This window comes from Lissotriton helveticus, chromosome 9, assembly GCF_964261635.1.
Source record: "Lissotriton helveticus chromosome 9, aLisHel1.1, whole genome shotgun sequence".
NCBI lineage: Eukaryota > Metazoa > Chordata > Amphibia > Caudata > Salamandridae > Lissotriton > Lissotriton helveticus.
Window position 1 is genome coordinate 253,240,809 of NC_136070.1, and position 23,961 is coordinate 253,264,769.

At 42.6% G+C, this 23,961-nt stretch overlaps 1 protein-coding gene and 1 pseudogene across 2 annotated transcripts in view; both read left to right on the top strand.

Annotated features, from left to right (window-relative positions):
- The window catches only part of LTBP2 (latent transforming growth factor beta binding protein 2), a 1,439,407-nt gene that overhangs the window by 471,714 nt on the left and 943,732 nt on the right, over nt 1-23,961 (top strand). The gene's annotated exons all lie outside the window — the stretch shown is intronic.
- The window catches only part of LOC144782545 (G2/mitotic-specific cyclin-B3 pseudogene), a 32,582-nt pseudogene continuing 11,481 nt past the window's right edge, over nt 2,861-23,961 (top strand).

Consider the following 23,961-nt stretch of genomic DNA (forward strand, 5'->3'; position numbering starts at 1 on the left):
AAATTTGACTTTTGGAAAAAGGGTTTCTGGATCCCTGCATTTGGCGGTACTATTCAGTGCTTATGGTTTCAATTGAGTTTCTCCTGAAGGAGAAGTGGAATTACAGGTAAGAACCATTCCTTCCTCAGTTAACTTCTAGCTCTTATGTTTCTCAACACCAAGAGACTCCTGCAAAGCAATAGTTGTGCATTAAAAAAACACATACATAATAAATAAATAAATGTGCATAACAGTCAACATCATGCAGACTGCAATTCCTACGGCTAACACCTGTGCATGCGCCAGCTTCTGCAGACCTGCCTAATGTGACGCTGAGCATAGACAATCCAAACCTTCTTCTGCACCACCTGTGAGTGCTCCAGAAGGATTACCTCAAAAGACCCTGGGGGTCTGAGCTAACTCCTATGTTTGTCTCCCTTTCTTATCCCATTTTCCCCTGGGGTAGTTTCACATGTCTATGTAGCCATTTCCAGGTTAGTGTCCATCTCACAGTATGGAGAATTGATGAATTGGCATCTGTGTCCTTGCCTCAAATGTGTACAGTAGTAGTGACGGGATGCACACCTTGTATTCCATGTTTTATTATAGTACAAATTCACTCTATTAAATTCTTTTGAACCATATTGGCGAGCTCGCTTGCTACGCGCTACGCCCACTTGCGCTGCAATGTAGAATGAACGCGAAAGAAACCGCATCTGGTCCCCATCAAGCTGCACAGCCATGACTGCCACAAATTAATCCAATAAATCGAATTTCTATTTATCTCTTCTTTTATATTCACAGTTTCTACATGACTTCTCGCTATTCGCTTTTTCTTTGTTCATCAATTCATTTTATCCATTCTTATACTTATTCATCATTGTACATCAAAAATACAGGAGAATTAAATGTTTCCATATGTCACGTTTTTATTAAAATCACCCAATGCATTTCAGGATGAACCCTTCATCAGGGGTATCTGTAAAATTGGTCACTTTCCACAGGAGAGCGAGAATACTAACCCCTTCGCTGCTGGCCCGTTTCCGCCGCTGTGCGGTAAAGAAACGAACAGGGCGGGCCGTGACGAACCCCAGCCGTCATCAGCACACGAGCACCGCGGAGCGTGACGGCTGGGGTTCGTCACCAGCATGCAAGGGGTTAAGCACGAATAACATGAGCGTTACTAACAAGGACCATCCACAAACTCAACTCAATGTCTGTCGCATGTTATTGCCTAAAATCCAGCCTATTCCAAGAGTCCTGATAACCATGACATTCTCAGGAGCAGTTTAACAAGATTTATAACCTACACCAGAATAGTTTTTCAAGACAGGTAACATTATGGAATGGTTATCTAAGGCCTTATTGACAATTCTAAGGAGAATAATTCTTGTCATGAAATCAAGATACAAGCCTCCGTTTCCCAAAAGACTTCCAGTAAGATACAGTTGAAAAGGTTTGTTTTGTAAAGGTTTCTGTAAGAAAAAAAGCCCAAAAGACTGAGGGCAGTGCACCAAGATCCTTCTTTCCAGGAACCAGAAAAAAGAATGGAGATAACAGCTGGTGATGGAGTACAATGCATGACTGTGAAGTGTGCTTTAAGAAAGAAGGAGTGCCTTGTTTTCCAGTATTTGGGGTAAGCAGCATATCTATGTTCATATGGCCCTGGTTTCCTTACTTTTTTTTCTTTTGAAACATGTTTCTGAAAGAGTTTTCACTATTCTTATAAGTGACTTTCCTAACTTGTAACGGGCTGCTTAGAAACAGCCACTATAACTTACTGCTAGGGTGCCAAAGAGTATATATCTATGCCAATCTCTCAAACTACACACACACACAGCTAACATTTAAAACACATATAATTACCAAATTTCTCCAGCTATAGTTAACTGAGCTATCTATAACTTGCAACCTCATCATTCACTGCTTATTACTTCACATATTTCATCACTCCTGGCATGTTAAATTACATTATTGATGATTATGAGTACTGTGGTACTTCATGAGAGGACCACGCTGGGTCTCATAGGAGTACTGAGGTTCCCATGGCATGAATTTTATATGTTATGGTCGCTGCGGGGATTCCTTTTGGGACCCCAATAGAAGTTGTAGGAAGTCAGTGTATCCTAACCTACTCCTTCATGTTTTGGTCCTTTAAACTTTAGGGCACGAGGACCGAGCCTCCAGTCCTGTATTAGCAATAGCAACAATTCTGTTCAATATACAGCCAACCAATGTAATCTCCCAGTCCTGCATAACCAAGATTATCTGTTGAAAAAAACATCTCCCTCAGCAAATCGAATCACTTTTTTTTTTTAAACAGTCCTCACATATTTATTTACAAATCTCATGTCTTTTTTACCCGGCCTCTGCGAAACTCCAATACAGCTTATATGTGGTCTACCACTCAACATCTGAATAAGAAAATATTTACAACAGCAATTTAGTTTAACTTAAGACAGCACACTTGAATATTTAAAACATATATATGAATTTACAATCTATATACAAAGTGGAGCCAACCAAAGTAATTCATCGAAAGTGCAGCTCTTTCCAAGGTTAGCTCTTCAGAGCCTCTTCCAGGCTTAATATGTCCATGGGGGCCATATTGGCAACCTCAAAAAAAACCTCGTGAGTGTACTTATTTCAGACAGCTTTCAGCTTCTCCTCCTTCTGATAAGTCTGCAGAAAGTTCAGTCTTTTGACCAGAGGGAGGAGATCTGCTGTTTGGTACCCACAGTACTGTGAAATGGTAGGGGGACCTGTGCTGAGTGGGGACGCACATTGGAGACAAAAAGTACGATGTGCACAGAGATTGTAGGGATACATTAGAGGTTCTCCGGATATCTGCGTAATAAGCTTGTTTGGAAAAGGCTGAACAATGATGCCCACTGCCCGCAACCCAAGGGCTGGGAACAGTAAACTACCACGACTGCCAGGAAAACCTGCGGCAACACAGAACACCAACCCTGAAAAGGATGATGCAAGTCAGGCCAAGCGGTCTCCATCTTCTCCGCAGGGAGCACCCAAGAAGCGCTCTGCCTTCGGAGACATTACTAATGCACACAAGAATCCCGTAGTGCAGCTTAAGAAGAAAGATGGTGTCAAACCTGCTACCAAGAAGATTCAGAAAAACAACGCTCCTCCAGGCGTATCGAAACACAATGAAATTAACCTGAAGAAATCTATAAAGAAACCACCTTCAGAAGAGACCACAACAAAACCTGAGGACATTGTTGATAAGGATGTCATTGAAGTGCCTGTTGAGAAGCCCTTCCCGGTGGAAGAGAAGAAGCCTGAACAGGTGGTTCCAGAGATTGACAACATTGACAAGGATATTGATGACCCCTCTGTCAGCTCGATATATGCCACGGAGATATTCAGCTTCATGAAGCAGAGAGAGGCGAAGTTTGTTATCCCCAACTACATGTCGACACAGCAGGACATCAGCAGGGAAATGAGGGCCATCCTAGTCGACTGGATGGTGGAGGTTCAGGAGAACTTTGAGCTCACCCATGAGACGCTGTACCTGGCTGTGAAGATGGTGGACCACTTCTTGGTAGTGTCTGTGAGCATGAGGGAGAAGCTGCAGCTCATCGGCTCCACAGCCATTCTAATCTCTTCAAAGTTTGAGGAACGCTGCCCACCCTGTGTCGATGAAATGAGATCATCTCCATGGAGATGGAAATTCTGAGGAAGCTGGACTTTGACATTAACATCCCCATCTCTTCTCTTCCAGGGGATCCTCATCAAAGTCATAAGCATTAGAATATTCCCACCCATGCGCGGGACCCCGGAAACACTATATTATATGTGCCCCACATATATATACTCATATATATATAAATACATATATATATAAAAACATGCAATAGCAGCCAAATCACATCAGAGCTGGAATATGCTGTGAAGAATTTCCACCATACATGAATAATATGCATTAGAAACATGAGAAACAACACAAAAGATTGTTTTAATGCTTAGGCAGCAGTAGAAATTCTTATAACACCCTGAAAGCATAGAAAGCTCCCAGGCTGCATTGCAAACACACAGTCTAAAAAGACTGAAAAGCTAACCTGTAGCTGAATACCAAAAAACGGACACCGTGCCTTTAAGGCACCCATGACCCCCTGTATCCCATCATGCCTCAGGGGTGACAGTTAGGTCAGTTGTTCTTTCCGTATCCTTCAGGAAGGATCCTGGTTACACAGCTCCACTAATTTTCTGTTTTCTGACAGAAAATTACTTCTTTTTGAACAACTTTTTCTGCTTACTTTGACATTTTACATCTAGTCAAGTAAGAAACTGTCTTTTTAAGTCAGTTGAGTGAGCATTTTCAGCTGGGAATGCCTTCACTTTTTGACAAATGTCCTTCTTGTGGTAACAAGAAGGCAAAATCAGACAATCACGACGTTTGTATCCTGTGTCTGCCTGAAGAACATGATCCAGGCACCTGTCCTCACTGCGAGCACCTGTCAGGAAGAACTCTCAAAGACAGGGAGAGAATTCGCATCTATGGCCTGGCTCACAGGTCATCCAGAGGAAGGTCTCCGGTTAAGAAGGGTTCCAAGAAGGCTAGAACATCTTCAAAAGAGAAGTCTTCCCACCCTTCAGCTTCAGCGTCAGGCTTGGCGCTGAGGAAAGAACCACCGGTGGATCGTTTGTCTTCAAAACTATCGTCCACGGCGGGCTCGCTGTCGAAAAGAAGACCAGGTACGTCGACGACGTCGAAGGATCCAGCTCCGTCGGCGAAATCCCCTCCGCCGCCGCCAACCGGGTGACGATCGGCGACGAGGAAGGTAACTCCGTCGCCGTCAACCGGGCGGCGGTCGGCGTCGAGATCCAAGGCCCCTCCGCCGTCGTCAACCTGGCGGCGATCGGCGTCGAGGGAGGTCACCCCTCCGCCGTCTTCATCCAGGCGATGACCGGCGTCGAGAAGTGTGACCCCTCCGCCGTCGTCTAAGAAATTACGTTCGGCGTCGAGGACCAAGACCCCTCCGCCGTCGACAGAAAGACATCGGTCGGCGTCGAGGGCGCAGTCTCAGTCGGCGTTTCGTCGACGCTCGGCGTCGAGGGTGACCAATACCCCTCTGCCGTCGTCGCACAGACATTTGACGTCGAGACAGAGGGCTCCGTCGACGGCTGGTCATCGCCGTTCGACATCGAGAGAGAAGGCTCCGTCGACGGTTGGTCATCACTGTTCGACGTCGAGAGAGAAGGCTCCGTCGACGGCTGGTCATCACCGTTCGACGTCGAGAGACCATAGATCCTCGCATCGATCGCCGTCGAATCATTCGAAGTCGAGATTGTTGGACCCGCCGACTCCCCAGAGGTGTGCGACGTCGAGAGAAAAACATACGACGCCGGAACGTTCGACGTCGAGACCTTCAGAAAGGGCTCGATCGTCGTCAAGAAACTCTGTGGTCATGGTAACAGAGTCAGCTTCTCGTCATTCTACTTCGCAGTCTTCTGGCTCCTCAACAACATCTTCAAGGTCCAGAAGTCCTGTCCCCAGATCTCCTGTGCGTCAGCCAGATCCTTCGGCTGCGGAGGTCAGACTATCACCCAGATGGTACAAATCATTGGACCATTGGCGAGAGTCAGGGGCTACCAAACGGATGCAAGAGTACGTCAGTCTGCAGCACAGATCTCCTCTCCAGAGACTGGTAGATGAAGTGGACAGGCGTAGTCCTCCCAGGCGCCAAACAGACAAATCACCTGTGAGAAGACAAACCAGATCTCACTCTCCCAGAAGGGAACATCCGGTGAGATCCCGATCTCCCAGAAAAGATCCTGTCAGATCTCGTTCACCAAGAAGACAGGATTCGGTCAGATCTCGCTCTCCTAGAAAGGAAGAGCATCCAAGAAGATCACGTGAGAGGAGGCACGGTGCTCATCGTAGACATCGAAGAACTCCGTCTACTTCCTCAACCTCTTCGACCCGGTCTTCCAAGAGGGATTACTCTCCCACGTTGACGGATAGTCCTACTTCCAGATCCTCTCCAGTGGATGACATCGGCCCTTATCTGGATGTCCTGCAGAGAGGAGCTCAGAAGCTGAGCATTGAAATGTCTGTCCCCCAGGTTACTACGACTGTGATTTTTGAGACTTTGCACAAAAAATCTATCTCTCGTGCATTGCTGCCTTTAGTCCCGGGGATTATGGATCCGGTCAAGGACATTTTCCTAACCCCAGCAGCCATCAGAGCGGTGCCAGCCCGCATACAAAAGAAATACAAGCCGGCTTCTTCTGACCCAGTTTTTGTAAAATCAGACCCTCCAGCAGACTCTGTAATAGTGGCAGCGGCGAGGAAGACTCATGCAGTTGCTGCTTCCTCTTCAGTCCCACCAGATAAGGACAGCAAATCTTAAGATTCGTGGGGTCACAAAGTTTGCAATTCAGCTGCCTCCACGCTGAAGGTCTCCAGTGCGGCCGCACTGCTGGGTAGATACGACAGAGCCTTATGGGACTCCATGGAGAGGTTCAAGTCCAAACTGCCAAAGGAAGACCAGAAGGACTTCGAAGAAACTATGACAGAAGGATGTCTGGTGGCGAACCAGTTGATCAGCACAGCAGCAGACGGTGCAGTGCTTGCGGCACATTCCTACTCACATGGGGTTTGTGCCAGGAGGTCGGCTTGGTTGCGCCTCACAGGGCTGAAGCCGGATGCTCAGCATCGCATCCTTAATCTTCCTTTTTCGGGTTCCTCTCTCTTCGGGGAACATGCAGACGAAGAGATGACCCGTATGAAGACTGAACTGGATACGGTAAAAGCGGTGGGTTTGGAGAAGAAAAAAGAATTCAAACGCCGCTTTAAGACCAACAGGGGGAGAGGGGCTCAACAGAGGGTTCAAACCCCTCAGTGGTCCCACAATAAGAACCAAGGAAAATCCCAGTTCCGAGGCAAATCCAACAGGGGTAGAGGAGGTCACCAGCAGTCCTCTACCACTACGAGAGGAGGAAAGGCTTGATCAGTGGCTTCCTCTGGCACCGTTGCCCACTCCAGTGGGAGGAAGTGCTTCACAACACCTGGCAGAGTGGGTCAGCATCACAAAAGATCAGTGAGTGCTGAATATACTGCGCAATGGATACAGGCTACGTTTCCGTGCACTCCCGAAAAGCATTCCTCCAAAGACCTCTTGCCCTCACCAACTGAGCTTACTCCGCAGAGAAGTGTCAGTCCTGCTACAAAAAAGAGCTATAGAGGAAGTTCCTCCCTCTCAAAGAGGACAGGGAGTCTACTCAAGATACTTTCTTGTCCCCAAAAAAGATCAGGAGGACAAGTTCAGGCCTATACTAGATCTGCGTCTCCTAAACAAAGTCATCGTCAGAGAAAAGTTCCGCATGTTAGCTCTTCACCAAATATGCCCACATCTTCAAGCCGGAGATTGGATGTGTTCGGTGGATCTGCAAGATGCATACTTTCACATTCCGATTTCTCTACAGCATCGCAAGTACTTGAGGTTTGTCGTAGGAAGCAAACACTACCAGTACAAGGTGCTACCCTTCGGACTCAAGTCCGCACCACGAGTCTTCACCAAATGCATGGCAGTGGTGGCGGCTTTCCTTCACAAAAAGGGACTCTTCATTTACCCATACCTAGACGATTGGCTCCTAAAGGGCCCGTCTCCGGTTCAGGTGACGCACGATCTGCAACTTTGCCTGCACCAGTTGCACAGGCTCGGTCTCCATGTGAACCTGGAGAAGTCAGTCCAGCGGCCGACACAGTCCATCCACTACCTAGGCTCCGTTCTGGACACAAAATTGGGAAAAGCGTTTCCTTTGGAGGAGAGGCTTTTTTCTATGAAGCAGAAGTGCGGGATTCTATTGGAGTCTCGGCTTCCAACAGTCCGACAGGTAGCCTCCCTGCTGGGTTCCATGGCGTCCTGCATTTTTCTCATCCCAAACGCCAGGCTGAGAATGCGCCCTCTACAACAGGCTCTCGAAGACCAGTGGGACCAGGCGACAGGGCGTTGGGAAGATCGTATCACTCTTTCCCAGACAGCGAAGGACGCCATCAAATGGTGGACTCGGACGAGGAAAGTGCTGGTGTGAGTACCTTTTCATCAGCCACTGCCCACCCAGTCTATAGTAACAGATGCCTCTCTACAAGGCTGGGGAGCGCACATGGGTCCCCTTCAGATTCAGGGTCAGTGGTCTGCACAGGAGCAGACGTACCACATAAACATGCTGGAGCTCAGAGCGGTGTTTCTAGCTCTCAAAGCTTTTCTTCCAGCGATCGAGTCCAATGCAGTCTTAGTTCAGACAGACAATTCAACCACCATGTTCTATCTGAACAAACAAGGAGGCACACGATCTCGCCCTCTCTCCTGGGAGGCTCAAACCATCTGGCACTGGCTTCTCTCTCGAAACCTGTCAGTGGTGGCGGTGCACCTTCCAGGCGAATTAAACATCAAAGCAGACGCACTCAGCAGGCACTTCGAAGATCAGCCAGACTGGGTGCTAAACGACGAAGTGGTAGAAGAGCTTTTTCGTTGTTGGGGGCATCCAGCCATTGATTTGTTTGCGGACGAAGAAAACGCAAAATGCCACGCCTTCGCGTCCAGATTCCACCGGCCAGGGACGCAGGGGAGTGCTCTCCTGATGGATTGGTCGGGAACTTTTGCCTACGCGTTTCCTCCCCTGCCTCTGATTCCGAAGGTAGTTTCCAAGCTCCTCAGGTCGGACATGGAGATGATCTTGATAGCTCCGGATTGGCCACGGCAGTGGTGGTACCCGGACCTTCTGCATCTGTCTGTGTGTCCACACAGACGGCTTCCTTGCAGGCCGGACCTGTTGAGCAAGATGAACGGGAGGATACTGCATCCCAACCTCCCATCACTGAATCTGACAGCATGGCACCTGAGGTCCTGCAATATGGGCATTTGAATCTGCCTCCCGAATGTATGCACATTTTAAAGGAGGCTAAGAGACCTTCCATGAGGGCGTCTTATGCGTTTAAGTGGAAAAGATTCTTCATTTGGTGTAGGGATCATCACTTAGATCCGACTAAAGGGCAGGAGGAGGTAATCCTGCCATACCTCCTTTCCTTGGCAACTTCTGGTTTGAAATATGCTTCCATTAGAGTGCATTTGTCAGCCATAGTAGCTTACAGGAAATCACCTAATCAGATTTCTTTCTTTCAGGTTCCGGTGGTTAAGGACTTCCTCCAGGGGTTGAAAAAAGTGTACCCCCCTGTGCGAAATCCTTCTCCTCTTTGGGAATTGAACCTGGTTCTATCCAGGTTAATGTCACCTCCTTTCGAGCCCATCCACAAGGCCTCCTTGCAACTTCTCTCTTGGAAGGCTGCTTTTTTGGTGGCGATTACCTCAGCGCGCAGAGTGAGCGAGATACAAGCGCTCTGTGCGAAGGAACCATATACTGTTTTCCACCACAATAGAGTAGTCCTGAGGGCTCATCCATCTTTTTTGCCTAAAGTGGTTTCTGATTTTCACATAAATCAGTCCATTTCCCTCCCTTCGTTTTTTCCAAATCCTACGACCCCAGCCGAGCGGTCACTGCACTCCTTGGATCTTAAAAGAGTACTCAAGTTCTATTTGGAAAAGACTAAAGGGATCAGGAAAACGGATCACTGTTTGTGAACTATGGTTCAATGAGAACGAGCTTTCCAGCGGCCAAGAGGTCCATCTCCAGATGGATTGTCTCTTGCATTAAATTGGCCTATCAGCTTGCAGGCAAGCCTTTATTGGTGTCACCCAAAGCGCATTCCACTAGAGGGAAAGCCGCTACAGTAGCTTTCTTACATGACATTCCAAATTCAGAAATATGCAAAGCTGCAACCTGGAAATCAGTTCATACGTTTACGAGACATTACTGTCTCGAATCTGATTCCAGGGCTGATACTCAAGTAGGGCAAGCCTCCTTGAGAAATCTGTTTGGGTAGCCTATAGGCTGCTCAGGCTTGTTGATGAGATTACTGTCTTGTCATTCCTTTGCCCGCAGGGATGAGGAGAGGCTCGCTATTCTATTCTAATGCTTATGACTATTGATGAGGATCCCCTGGAAGAGAAGGATTAGTTACTTACCTGTAATCCTAGTTCTCTTCCAGGGGTATCCTCATCAAAGTCATAAGCAACCCTCCCGCCTCCCCGGGCAAAGGATATTCTTTAATAAGGAGATATTGTTAACCTATTTTGTTACTGGGTTTGTTTCAGTCTCCGAAAAGAACAACTGACCTAACTGTCACCCCTGAGGCATGATGGGATACAGGGGGTCATGGGTGCCTTAAAGGCACGGTGTCAGTTTTTTGGTATTCAGCTACAGGTTAGCTTTTCAGTCTTTTTAGACTGTGTGTTTGCAATGCAGCCTGGGAGCTTTCTACGCTTTCAGGGTGTTATAAGAATTTCTACTGCTGCCTAAGCATTAAAACAGTTTTAAAACAATCTTTTGTGTTGTTTCTCATGTTTCTAATGCATATTATTCATGTATGGTGGAAATTCTTCACAGCATATTCCAGCTCTGATGTGATTTGGCTGCTATTGCATGTTTTTATATATATATGTATTACCTACTGGCGGTCGCCAGTAGGTATATATAGTTAGGATTTTTTCTCTATGGGATTTTTGAAAATTCTACGTCTAATAACTTTGGCGTTTGTGGACGGAATTGGCTGAAATTTTCAGGAAAATGGAACATTTTGTTTCTGAGCAGCCCCTGAAAATTTGGGGGGGGTTCGTCAAGGTGGGGCCGAGAAAAAAGGGGGGTCCCAAAACGTGTTTTTCCAATGTTAATTTCCATAGGGCGGTTGGCCTCACTTTTAGCCCGAACGGCTGAATGGATTTGCACGAAACTTGGCAAAATTGTAGGGACTGGTAGCCCGATGTGCCTTTGCTAGGTCTCAATATATGTGATCCAGTGGATTTTGAGAAATTAACGTTCAAAAAAAGATATATATCTGTAAGCGCGCTCCGGGCAGCGCTCCGGTTCGCGTACTTGACGCGTAACGGAACTTCGCGTAGCGAAGCTGATTGGCTCTCCGGTGTCTGTCAACATTCTAAACAGTCCGGAGCGGCCGCCATCTTGTCTCTCGGTAGGATCGAGAGACAAGAGGAGGCCAAAACAAAGGGGGAAATGACCATAAGGGGGCATAGTAGATCCTCCCTGACCCCCTAGGTTTGATGTGGAGGCTTTTTTTTTTTTTTGCGTGGGTAGCGCCCGGTTCGCGAACCGGGAAGCGGTCTGGGGAGCGTACTATAAGGAAAAAAGAATGATAGACTTTTCAAATATTGTATGTTAATTGATTGTTTGTTTTGTTGATTTTTTTTTTATTTCTTTATTTTTTAAGCAATTATTTATTATTGTGATTGTGTTTCAAAATTTAATAAAATGTCTAACATTTCACAGTCTGAAATGTCGTTATTTTCATTGAACATAGCTTGTAATGTTTGAGTGTGTAAAATGTCCTCATTTTCAAGGAGGGCATCTACTGATTCCACACATTGCAGTAGTTCTTGGTCCCAAGTTTCATCCATAAATTCAATCTCATTTGGATCAATGATTTCTGGGTTGGACTCTGGAAGGACAATTTCAAATGAAATTTTTTGTTCGCTTTCCATTTTGCCTGAAATTTGCATTAAAAAATATATATTAGTAGAGGTAGGGCACTGTTGGGATTAATTTTAGATAGGCAGTTTTTAACAGTGAATTTATCTTTGGGCAGTGTATAGTATCAGAGTGGAAGTAGGAATATAAAAAAGTGTATGTGATTTAATGTGAGTAAATTCATAATTATACAAGAGAAGCCTAACTCCATCCATAACTATAACAGAGAAGTCTATCTAAATGTATAAGTACTACAGAGGGATAGTATATAACTAACAGAAAAAGTTTACCATATTAACTTAAAGTGCACAATATACTTCAGTTTTTAAAATAACAACTTACCTTTAAAAAGAAGTTGAAGTTATTAATGAAAATCCTATTGAAATGTACACCAGGAAGTAGTAGTCAAAATGGCTGTGTTTCCTTCTCTTCCTTTATATATATTCGGGTACATAACCAATCAAATGTCAGGTAAAAAAAATAGAAAATGAAAGTAACATTTTAATTGGTTGTCAATTCCAACACTTCAGATGTGTTTTGTGAAGTAATTTACCTCAGGGTATTTAGAGAGGTCTACAGGCTAAATGGCTAAATGGAATTCCAACCAAATTTGTGAAAATGGTAGGGATTGGTATGTAGTATGAGCAAATCTATATTTGGTGAAAGTGTCTCAAGGGTTTCTTCTGTAAATTACTTTCCCACCTTTTTTAATGGAGCGCTTCCCGGGGAGCGCCCCGGTACGCGAACTGGCGAGCGCCCCGGTACGCGAACCAGCAGCGTTACGGGAGTCCACCATTTTGTGTTTCAGTCGAATTAAGATACAAGATGGAGGGCAAATAATGTTCAGAATGGGTAGAAGGGGGTACGGTAGACGTATCTTGACACACTAAGTTTTCTGAGGGTGGCTGAGGAGGCCCATATGTGCGGGGAAAAAACATTTTTTTAAGAAATTTCGCGTGGTTAGCTTCCGGTTCGCGTACCGGGTAGCGCTCCGGGGAGCGTACTTTGTTGAAAATTAGTGAAAAAAGTTAGAGTAAAATAATAATTGTGAGTGATCAGATGTAGGGTAGCTCTGAGAAGAGCTTTTGGGTTTATGGTACATTTAGGTACTTATAAGTAGGTACCAATGCACAGTCTTAAATTCAGAATGAAAACTCTGTTCCCTTCATCTGAGAAGTGAACTCCATCTCCTCTGTAGATATCTTGCATGTAGTAACGCAAGTTATTGTTGTACATGGAGCCCATTCCATGGTCTCTCATGTAAGCTGAAACAGATTTGTTTACATGCTTCCTCGACTTCTCAATTTGTGGACAAAATTGGTTCGACCACCTCCATTTCTGTCTTTGGCATATATTTGAATATACTAAGGCAGTTTGAGGAAAAAGTGCCATTAATTGCTCAAAGGTGTCCTTTAAAAGCATTTCCAGACCTACTCCAGTCAAAGTGCCCAAATCATTACCTCCACAGTGCACAATTAACAGGTCAGGTTTTGGCAAATGCATAAAGGTTTTCACCAATGGTATCAATTGGTGACATTTTAATCCTCTGTGGCCAAACCACTTAATTTCCACATCTTGTAAATTGAGGTTAGGTAAATTTCTGTTCTCAGCATACCTTTGAGCCCAGTAGATGTAACTATGTCCAACAATCCAGACAGAAAACATGGTGAGAGGAGGTTCTGCTGCAGTCAGATGAAGTGTGGCAATGAAATGGCAGTTGAAAAAATAAGAGTTTAAAATGAAAAAAAATGTGGAGTTTCTGTGTTAATGAAGCAGTAACAGTGATTGGTGGATTTTGATTGCTGAAAACAGAAAGTTAGGGTGCATGGATGAGTTCTTTGAAAGATGTAATTTGAATGGTCAAGCAAAAATCATTTAATGAAAGATTGCACTGGATACGCAGGTGCGCTGAGAGTTCAGAGTTCAATTGAAACATTGTTGTGTGAACTTGCAAACACCAGAGGTTTTCCAGGAGGTGGTTGCTATGCAAAAAAGGCAGAGAGGGCAGAGGGGGGAAGGGTTTTGATTTGAAAAAAGTGAGGGAAGAGTTTTGATTGGGTGACATGAGAGATATGTGTGATGAATTACAGCATTTCTGTGCTTTCTATAGCTGCAGCCTCTGGAGTGCATACCCTTTGTTCTGCTGAAGACAAATTGGTGTATTTCTGAGACTGTTTTGAAACTCATAAAGTATTTGCTAAGGTGAGAAAAGATTTATTTAATTTAGATAGAGAATAGTATGCTTTAAGGAGAAAATTATGAAGAAAGTTGTGTTTTTAAAATGTTGCTTTGTCTGAAGTGTTTTACAAATAGATTTTGTTTCTTTGAGAAATTGTAATTGGAGATAATGTGAAGTATTAGTACTGACAGGGTGTTTTTGTACATAGGAGCTGTGCAGTGTTTTCAAATTATGACTTGAAAATCGTTTTTGAGGAAAAGGAATGCTTTTAAAATTTATGACAAGGAAATAATGGTGTCTGCTTCTTTATAAGGCATTTGAGTGTCTCTGATGTTATTTTTCCCATTTTAATTTAAGACCTTTCTCCGTGGGGCAAGTTCCTTGTAAATATGCTCCCACCTGTGCTTGGCAAATTTAGATTTTGATTCTTTGAGTTACATAGCCATGTTAAAAGTGACCCAAAAATGGTGCAAGGGCAATCAAAAAACGCTTTCATGTGTCTTAAGGACATTTTAAGTCATTTTCCCATGAATGTAGGTATACAATTGATTTATATGTTGTGTTTAAAAACGTTTTTTGAAATCAATTACATTTCTGGATATGTACTGCTAGAGCTTCATAGGTTGTTTGGGGCATATTTATAAGGCATTTGAGTGTCTCTGATGTTATTTTTCCCATTTTAAATTAAAAGACCTTTCTCCGTGGGGAAAGTTCCTTGTAAATATGCTCCCACCTGTGCTTGGCAAATTTAGATTTTGATTCTTTGAGTTACATAGCCATGTTAAAAGTGAGCCAAAAATGGTGCAAGGGCAATCAAAAAACGCTTTCATGTGTCTTAAGGACATTTTAAGTCATTTCCCCATGAATGTAGGTATACAATTGATTTATATGTTGTGTTTAAAAACGTTTTTTGAAATCAATTACATTTCTGGATATGTACTGCTAGAGCTTCATAGGTTGTTAGGGGCATATTTATAAGGCATTTGAGTGTCTCTGATGTTATTTTTCCCATTTTAATTTAAGACCTTTCCCCGTGGTGCAAATTCCTTGTAAATATGCTCGCACCTGTGCTTGGCAAATTTAGATTTTGATTCTTTGAGTTACATAGCCATGTTAAAAGTGACCCAAAAATGGTGCAAAGGCTTTAAAAAAACACTTTCATCACCTGTGTTTTCTAAGTTTACGAATGACATTGTGCAGATGAAGTTTAGGTCTGTCCACGGACACAAAAGAGGTCTGGCCTTTGTTCAAGAGTGAAGTGGACATGACTTACTTCATTGGTAGGCCTTCACATGTATTATCTTCTCTGTATTCTTCAACAAGCGTAAATTTGATCTGCAACCCTGAGTAGGCCTCACCTTAAACAAACCTCTGGATAGGCCACACCTTATCGTCATCCTGAATTCATCATTTAAAATGCTAGGGACAGATTTATGATAGGTGTATGCCTCTTTTGCGCCACTGTGCGTCACTTTTGTGACGCAGTGGCGGTGCAAAAGATTTGCTATGTGGCGACAAAATTACAAATTGATGCATCTAGGCAGATGTGTCATGCTGTAAAAAACCCGTGCCACATGAAACCGATGCAGCAGTGATGCAAAAGATGCACCATGTTGCAAGACAGGCCTCACTTCATCTCCAACAAGATAAGAAGCTGAGTCTTCTGTAAATGTGAAAATTGTTGTATACACTGCTCAACTTCTGTGTACTTTTTGATATGTTAGACTCCATCTACACTATGAGATACCTAAGCAAAGGAAACACAGGTGATGTAATTTTAAAATGAGGAAAAGAAACTCCACATTTTTCAATTACATCACCTGTGTTTCTTAAGTTTACAAATGACATTGTGCAGATGAAGTTTAGCTCTGTCCACGGACACAAAAGAGGTCTGGCCTTTGTTCAAGAGTGAAGTGGACATGACTTACTTCATTGGTAGGCCTTCACATGTATTATCTCCTCTGTATTCTTCAACAAGCGTAAATTTGATCTGCAACCCTGAGTAGGCCTCACCTTAGACAAACCTCTGGATAGGCCACACCTTATCGTCATCCTGAATTAATCATTTAAAATGCTAGGGACAGATTTATGATAGGTGTATGCCTCTTTTGCGCCACTGTGCGTCACTTTTGTGATGCAGTGGCGGTGGAAAAGATTTGCTATGAGGCGACAAAATTACAAATTGATGCATCTAGGCAGATGTGTCATGCTGTAAAAAACCCGTGCCACATGAAACCGATGCAGCAGTGATGCGAAAGATGCACCATGTTGCAAGACAGGCCTCACTTCATCTCCAACAAGATAAGAAGCTGAGTCTTCTGTAAATGTGAAAATTGTTGTATACACTGCTCAACTTCTGTGTACTCTTTGATATGCTAGACTCCATCTGCACTATGAGGTACCTAAGCAAAGGAAACACAGGTGATGTGATTGTGAAATGAGGAAAAGAAACTCCACATTTTTCAATTACATCACCAGTGTTTCCTAAGTTTACGAATGACATTGTGCAGATGAAGTTTAGCTCTGTCCACGGACACAAAAGATGTCTGGCCTTTGTTCAAGAGTGAAGTGGACATGACTTACTTCATTGGTAGGCTTTCACATGTATTATCTCCTCTGTATTCTTCAACAAGCGTAAATTTGATCTGCAACCCTGAGTAGGCCTCACCTTAAACAAACCTTTGGAGAGGCCACACCTTATCGTCATCCTGAATTAATCATTTAAAATGTTAGGGACAGATTTATGATAGGTGTATGCCTCTTTTGCGCCATTGTGCGTCACTTTTGTGATGCAGTGGCGGTGCAAAAGATTTGCTATGAGGCGACAAAATTACAAATTGATGCATCTAGGCAGATGTGTCATGCTGTAAAAAACCTGTGCCACATGAAACCGATGCAGCAGTGATGCGAAAGATGCACCATGTTGCAAGACAGGCCTCACTTCATCTCCAACAAGATAAGAAGCTGAGTCTTCTGTAAATGTCAAAATTGTTGTATACACTGCTCAACTTCTGTGTACTCTTTGATATGCTAGAGTCCATCTGCACTATGAGATACCTAAGCAAAGGAAACACAGGTGATGTGATTGTGAAATGAGGAAAAGAAACTCCACATTTTTCAATTACATCACCTGTGTTTCCTAAGTTTACGAATGACATTGTGCAGATGAGGTTTAGGTCTGTCCACGGACACAGAAGAGGTCTGGCCTTTGTTCAAGAGTGAAGTGGACATGACTTACTTCATTGGTAGGTCTTCACATGTATTATCTCCTCTATACTCTTCAACAAGCGTAAATTTAATCTCCAACCCTGAGTAGGCCTCACCTTAAACAAACCTCTGGATAGGCCACACCTTAATGTCATCCTGAATCAATCATTTAACATGTTAGGGACAGATTTATGATAGGTGTATGACTCTTTTGCGCCACTGTGCGTCACTTTTGTGACGCAGCAGCGGTGCAAAAGATTTGCTATGTGGCGACATATTTACAACTTGATGCATCTAGGTAGATGTGTCATGCTGTAAAGTCCCGTGCCACATGAAACCGATGCAGCAGTGATGTAAAACATGCACCATGTTGCAAGACAGGCCTCATTTCATCTCCAACAAGATAAGAAGCTGAATCTTCTGTAAATGTAAAAATTGTTGTATACACTGCTCAGCTTATGTGTACTCTTTCATATGCTAGAGTCCATCTGCACTATGAGATACCTAAGCAAAGGAAACACAAGTGATGTGATTGTGAAATGAGGAAAAGAAACTCCACATTTTTCAATTACATCACCTGTGTTTCCTAAGTTTACGAATCACATTGTGCAGATGAGGTTTAGGTCTGTCCACGGTCACAGAAGAGGTCTGGCCTTTGTTCAAGAGTGAAGTGGACATGACTTACTTCATTGGTAGGTCTTCACATGTATTATCTCCTCTGTACTCTTCAACAAGCGTAAATTTAATCTGCAACCCTAAGTAGGCCTCACCTTAAAGAAACCTCTGGATAGGCCACACCTTAATGTCATCCTGAATCAATCATTTAACATGTTAGGGACAGATTTATGATAGGTGTATGTCTCTTTTGCGTCACTGTGCGTCACTTTTGTGACGCAGCGGCGGTGAAAAAGATTTGCTATGTGGCGACATATTTACAACTTGATGCATCTAGGCAGATGTGTCATGCTGTAAAGTCCTGTGCCACATGAAACCTGCGTCAGTTTTCATATAGGTGTTTTGTTACAAGGTATGCATTAATTTGCATGAAAGCCCTGTAAAACTAACACAGTGAAATTTAGAAGATTTCACTGAGTCAGATTTATAGCATTGCTGAATCAAATCCTTACGCCTGTTTGAAACAGGCATAAGAAGTGATGCACCATGCAATGTGAGGGTTCCTCCTGTGCATTGCAGTAGACATGTCGCGCTTATGACGTGATTCCTGCAATGTGCTGCTTTTGCGGCACAGATGCATGACGCATCTGTGCTGTTTTTGCTCAATGGTGCTCCACATTGTAAATGCGGCACACTATGGGTGGCAGAGCAGCGGTGCACATTAACTGGTGCATCCGTGGGGATGCGCCACTTAGCATAAATCTGCCCCTGTACATTTAAGTATGAGCAGGGGACACAGAGTCGGTGAGGCTTATCCAATGTTAAGAAGAGATGAGTCCTGTTCACTGAAAACTTGGACATAGGCCTCACCTCCTCAGCATCGCTGGACATGGCTAAATAATAGCTGCAAAATGTTACTCTTGTTAAACAATTTTACTATTATAATCTCTGAGATTTGTCTGTTACTCTGCAACATCTCATTGTTGTTATCTTTCTTTAAAGATAACGACAACATCAACATGAGCGACAATCAGCAATCAGTTGATCTTGACCTCATCATTGAACTCGTAATTGAAACGTCAGTGGAAGTAGATCCCTTGGATGATTTAAATCCTGAGGATGAAGAAGAACATGATGAGGATGCAGATTTGTCAGAATTGTATGACATAGGGTGGGAAGCTGACCTGCTTGAGCCTATGGAACTATAAACATTTATTTTTAAAATTTACAATAAATGAAAAGTAAAAATGTAAACTGTTTAATTTTAAATTAAACACACCTTCAAAAACAGGTTATGTGTAGTGTCTTCAATAAAATATTAAAATATGCTCATAAAATTAGATCAGATTCACATATAAAACAGGACAGGTAAATGAAGAAGAATTTAATTTCTTTTCTGCTATTTCTGTATTCTAAATTTGCCAAAGCACTAAAAAATATTCTATGTAAAAATGTCAAGTAGTGTGTTAAGTTTTTGATGACTGTTATTGATTTACTGTTTGGTAATAGTGGTTAATAACATTTTTTAATATATTTTACCACAGACTCAACTGCAGATCATTTCAAGATTTGAGAATGCCAACCAAGGATAGACTTAGAAAGGCTGCAAAACGTCAAAGACAGCAGGTCCATGAAATAATGCAGCAGTCCTCTACAAAAAAAACTTGTCAAGTCACCAAAAAAGCACCGGGTAAGAGCACAAAAACATTCATAAGAAACATTTGTAGAAAAAAAAGTAGTACTACAGAAAATGTTTTAGTCCAGAAAAAGAGAAGCAATTTAAACGGAAAGGAAAGGCCAATCAAAAATGTTACTGCTAGAGCAAGAGATAACTCTGTGCATGATAGTAGAAGGAAACAACAGTTTAGGGACATTCGTAGACGAATGTTCCGCAACAGGATAATTGGCAATTTGTTAAAAAATATTAAGAAAGGTCAACAGAAAGTGGTTTTTTATAAGAGAAAAAAAAATTTGAGAAAGTTATTGATCAGGCATTTGAAATAAAGCAAAGATTATTTATTTTGATAATCAATAGAATTAGGAAGCTAAACAAGGCAATTTATGATTTCAAAAGAAATAGTAGATGGAAGAGAATAGTTAATCGTAGTAATTTTTGTGAAGTGTTTTCCGGAGAATGGATGCATAGTTCAAGTTGTGAGGCATTTTTTAATGAGGAGAGTTATTTCCAGGATAATGATTTGGTGCATGCAGTTGACACCACTGGTCGAGCTTATGAAGTGAAAGATGGTTGTCCAGTTGAAAAAGAAAAACTTGTGACAACAGAGACAGAAGAGGTGTTAGGTAATGAGGTTTTAGGAAGACGTCCTAAGGGTCCTGTGTACACCTGGAAGTGTAGTAGTATTTGCAGTGTGCGACAGGATTCCATCAATTTGCTTTGTGATTTTGTACGGACATTTAATAAGAAAAGTTTGAAGCAGAAAATGAAGTTGTTGCAAGAATTAGATCCTTGCAGAGTGAGAGAAGTGACAGGTTTGCATGGTCATTCACTGGCTTGTCTTTCCAGGAGAGTATGCCAGAGTGTTTTTCATCATTTCAGGATGCTAGCAGTGCATCCTAATAAAGTGAGGAAATTAGTTAGAATGTTGTATTATGCTAAGAGTCCAGCAATTATGCTTAAACAATTATGCGCTGCTCTTTTGCATGGTTCTGAAATAGATGTGAAGAATATTTGTGAAGAAATTGAGTTTTGTTACTTTGGAAGTAAAGAGGAGAATGTTGAAATTGACCAAGAAGAAGAGGGTAATGTGGAAGATAGTGTACAGGTTTCCAGTACAGATAATTTTCAGAGGGAAATTGCGACGTTTCAGGTGAAATCAAGTGAGAGGCCTAATTTCACTTGTGTGTGTTGTCGACGCACTTATTATAAGAATCAGACTAAGTTAGTGGATTTATATGCAAAAAGTGAAAGGGAAAATAATAGTGAATGGAAGGATTTCACAACATACTTGATGGTAGAAAATTGTTTTGATTTGGGATCGGATCAACGTGTGTGTACTTATTGTTGTAACAAATTAAATCAAAACCAGATGCCTGCTAGAGCAGTTCATAATAATCTGGAATTGGTTGAGATTCCTTCTGAATTGAAGGATTTAAATACTTATGAATCTATTTTGATTCAAAGTATCCATCCCTTTCAGGCTATTGTAAGAATGGAGCCAAAGACAGGGAAATTGCCTCCATCAGATTTACAGAGAGGATTAAAGGGAAGAGTTGTTTATTTGCCTCTAGATTTGAAGAAAAACATTAACACAATTGGAGTAGAAAAAATGGAAGAGGAACCTCTGGTTATGTTAGTTAATGGGGTTCCGACAAAGAATAAGAAAATATGGCAAGATTTAGTGGATGTTAGGAAAGTCAAAAAGGCAACATTGTATTTGAAAAAAAATAATAAGTACTATAAGAATGTATATGTTGCAGAAGAGGAAGTAAGTGAGGAAGAGGATAGCGATTTGTGTGCTGGTCAAATTGAGAAAGTAGAACCCTCTACTAGTGAAGAAATATATGAACATTATAGTGTTCATCCTTTGCATTCCAAGGAAGTCATGGGGAATGCTATTGAGTTGTTTCAAATGAAACAAGCCAAAGGGAGTCCCATTAGTGTTTGGGAGGAAAGTTTGGAAGCTCGGTGTTTCCCACAGCTTTTTCCAACAGGTCAGGGAGGAAGATATGATGAGCGACCTCATCAAATTCCTGCTTCTGAATACCGGACTTTGCGATTGTATGCAGGAGATGCTAGGTTTCGACAATGTATTCCCTATTTGTTTCATCTCCTGTTTGAAAGCGATCTGTCTGGACTATCATATGCAGTGAACCACATCTTGAAAAGTGGTATACACATGCAAAACATCTCGGCAAGTGACTTTATGGATAAAGTCAATGTCCAAGACAGTATTTTGGATTGTCACCTGATTAATTTCATGGCGTGTCAGCGTGGTACTAATGAGTACTGGTACCGTCGTCATGGAGATTTAAAATGTATGCTGAGGAACTTAGGAACTCCCACATGGTTCCTCACTCTGAGCTGTGCCGAGTATGGCTGGGAAGAGTTACTTGAATTTCTACGAGAGGCAAATGGAAACATTGAAAACATCGAATTGAAGACACCCGGAGAACTGTGCTCTTTGGATCCAGTCAATGTATGCAGGTACTTCAACCATAGATTTGAAGCTATGATGTCTTTCATCATGAATAAGAAGAATCCACCTCTTGGAGAGGTGTTGGATTTCTTCTGGAGAAAGGAGTACCAAGCAAGAGGTGCTCCTCATATACATATGCTGCTGTGGATCAAGGATGCACCTAAATTTGGAACGGATCCAGAAGACTCAGTGATGAGTTTCATACAACAGTATTCTACGTGTGCTGTTCCAAACGCAAAGGAGAAGAAAAGCCTAAGAGAAAAAGTTCTACGTTTCCAAAGCCATCGTTGTGGAAAGTACTGTCGTCGTAAATTCCGAAACAAGGACAAGTTCTACACCAAATGTCGTTTCGGCTTTCCACGACCGGTGATTTCTAAAGGAAGAGTAAACAGTTTGATGTCTTCGCTGCGACATAATGTGATGAAGAAATCACATAAAAACACATACAATTTGAAGAGGAACGAAGAGTCCAAGTACATCAACGACTACAACCCAGTGATTTTGTCCATGTGGAATGCTAACATGGATATACAGTTTGTGGCTGATAACTGTATGGCTGTGGCTCGGTATGTGACATCTTACATCACCAAAAAAGAAAAGACAGAATTGAAGGATATGTGGGAGGACATTTCCCATGAAAAGAGCCTCAGTAAGAAGTTGTACAGTTTCAGTCTGAAGATGTTGTCGCATCGAGAAATCGGAGCTTATGAATGTTCTGACCGGTTGTCTTCAGCAAGTCTCTATGCCAAATCTAGGAGTATCGTTTGGGCGAGTCTTGGTCTTGCTGCAACGCGTAATCGAGTTCTGAAACCTGTGCGGGAAATTGAGTATTTGGCGGAAAAGGAGCCAAACAGTACCGACATTTTGAAGACCAACATGTTGGATAGATATTATCCAAATCGAAGCAGTCACCTCGAGAATGTTTGTCTGTATGAGGTTCTACAAAATTACATATTCAAGAGGAACATCAAAGAAGATACTGAGAAAGGAGTGTATGCTGTAATTGGAAGTGAGGGATGTTTGGTCAAGCAAAGAAAATGCCACTTGGTAAACCATCGAAAATTGAGTGGCGAATCTCCTGAAAAAAAGGAGTTTTTCTATTTAGCACTTTTGCAACTTTTCAAGCCTTGGCGTGCAGAAGAGGAACTGCTTGGAGATTTCCTCTGTTACGAAGACTCTTTCACTGCCGCCAAGGAGACCATAGAATGTCCTGCTTTTCCCAAATATCTAGAAATGTTGAATGCGGAAATCGAGCAGGAAGCAACGATTGCAGCCGAGATTGCCAGAGACAGTTCTCAGGACAGTCAGAGTTCTGTTTCATTGAGTCAGGATCCACTAGGAGGACCTGTTATCGAAAATGAAGCTGCCACTGCCATGAATGAAGTGGAAAGAGCCATGGCACATGCTCAGGAGGATGCGGTTAACTTAGAAGACTTGGAAAGACAACTCAACGTTGAGCAGAGGAAAATATATGACGAAGTTACCAAGCAAATTGATCATGGATTAAGTCATGAGAAGAAAGAGTGCTCATGTACGTCGTTGAAGCCTGTCCGACTGTACGTGAGTGGAGAAGCGGGAACTGGAAAAAGTTTTCTGATTAAAGCAATTGCATCTTATCTGCAGAAAAGGACTGAATCACCGCTGTCTTGTGTTGTTACCGCTCCAACTGGGCTGGCAGCACATAACATTAAAGGGATTACTTTACATCGTTTACTGATGCTGCCAGTGGAGCATGACAACAAATTACAATATCACAAGCTATCTGGAGATGCTTGTTGTGAAGTTTCAAGAGTCTGGAGGAAAATGAAACTTCTTATCATTGACGAAGTAAGCATGGTTTCCAATGTCATGCTTGCCTTTGTGCATTTGAGAATGCAAGAAGTTCTCAAAACAGAGTATGATGTGTTATTTGGTGGCAAACACATCATTGTTTTCGGAGATCTTCTGCAGCTGACACCAGTGAAAGGACAACCTGTGTTCAAAATGCTCACGCATGAAGATACCAGGAAGTGCCTAGGGAGCATTGGCAACGTCAATATATGGTTAAACTTCAATTATGCTGAACTGCATGAAAATATGCGTCAGGCGAAGGATGAAGTTTACAAGAATATTCTACAAGATGTTAGAATTGGAAAAGTGACCGAGCATGGGAAAGAAGCTTTACATGCACGATTACTGTCAAATTTATATCCAGAACAAGATGTTGTGCCTGAGAATATTTTTCAGAAAATTACTGAGAAGAAATCTGGAATATGTTTGATG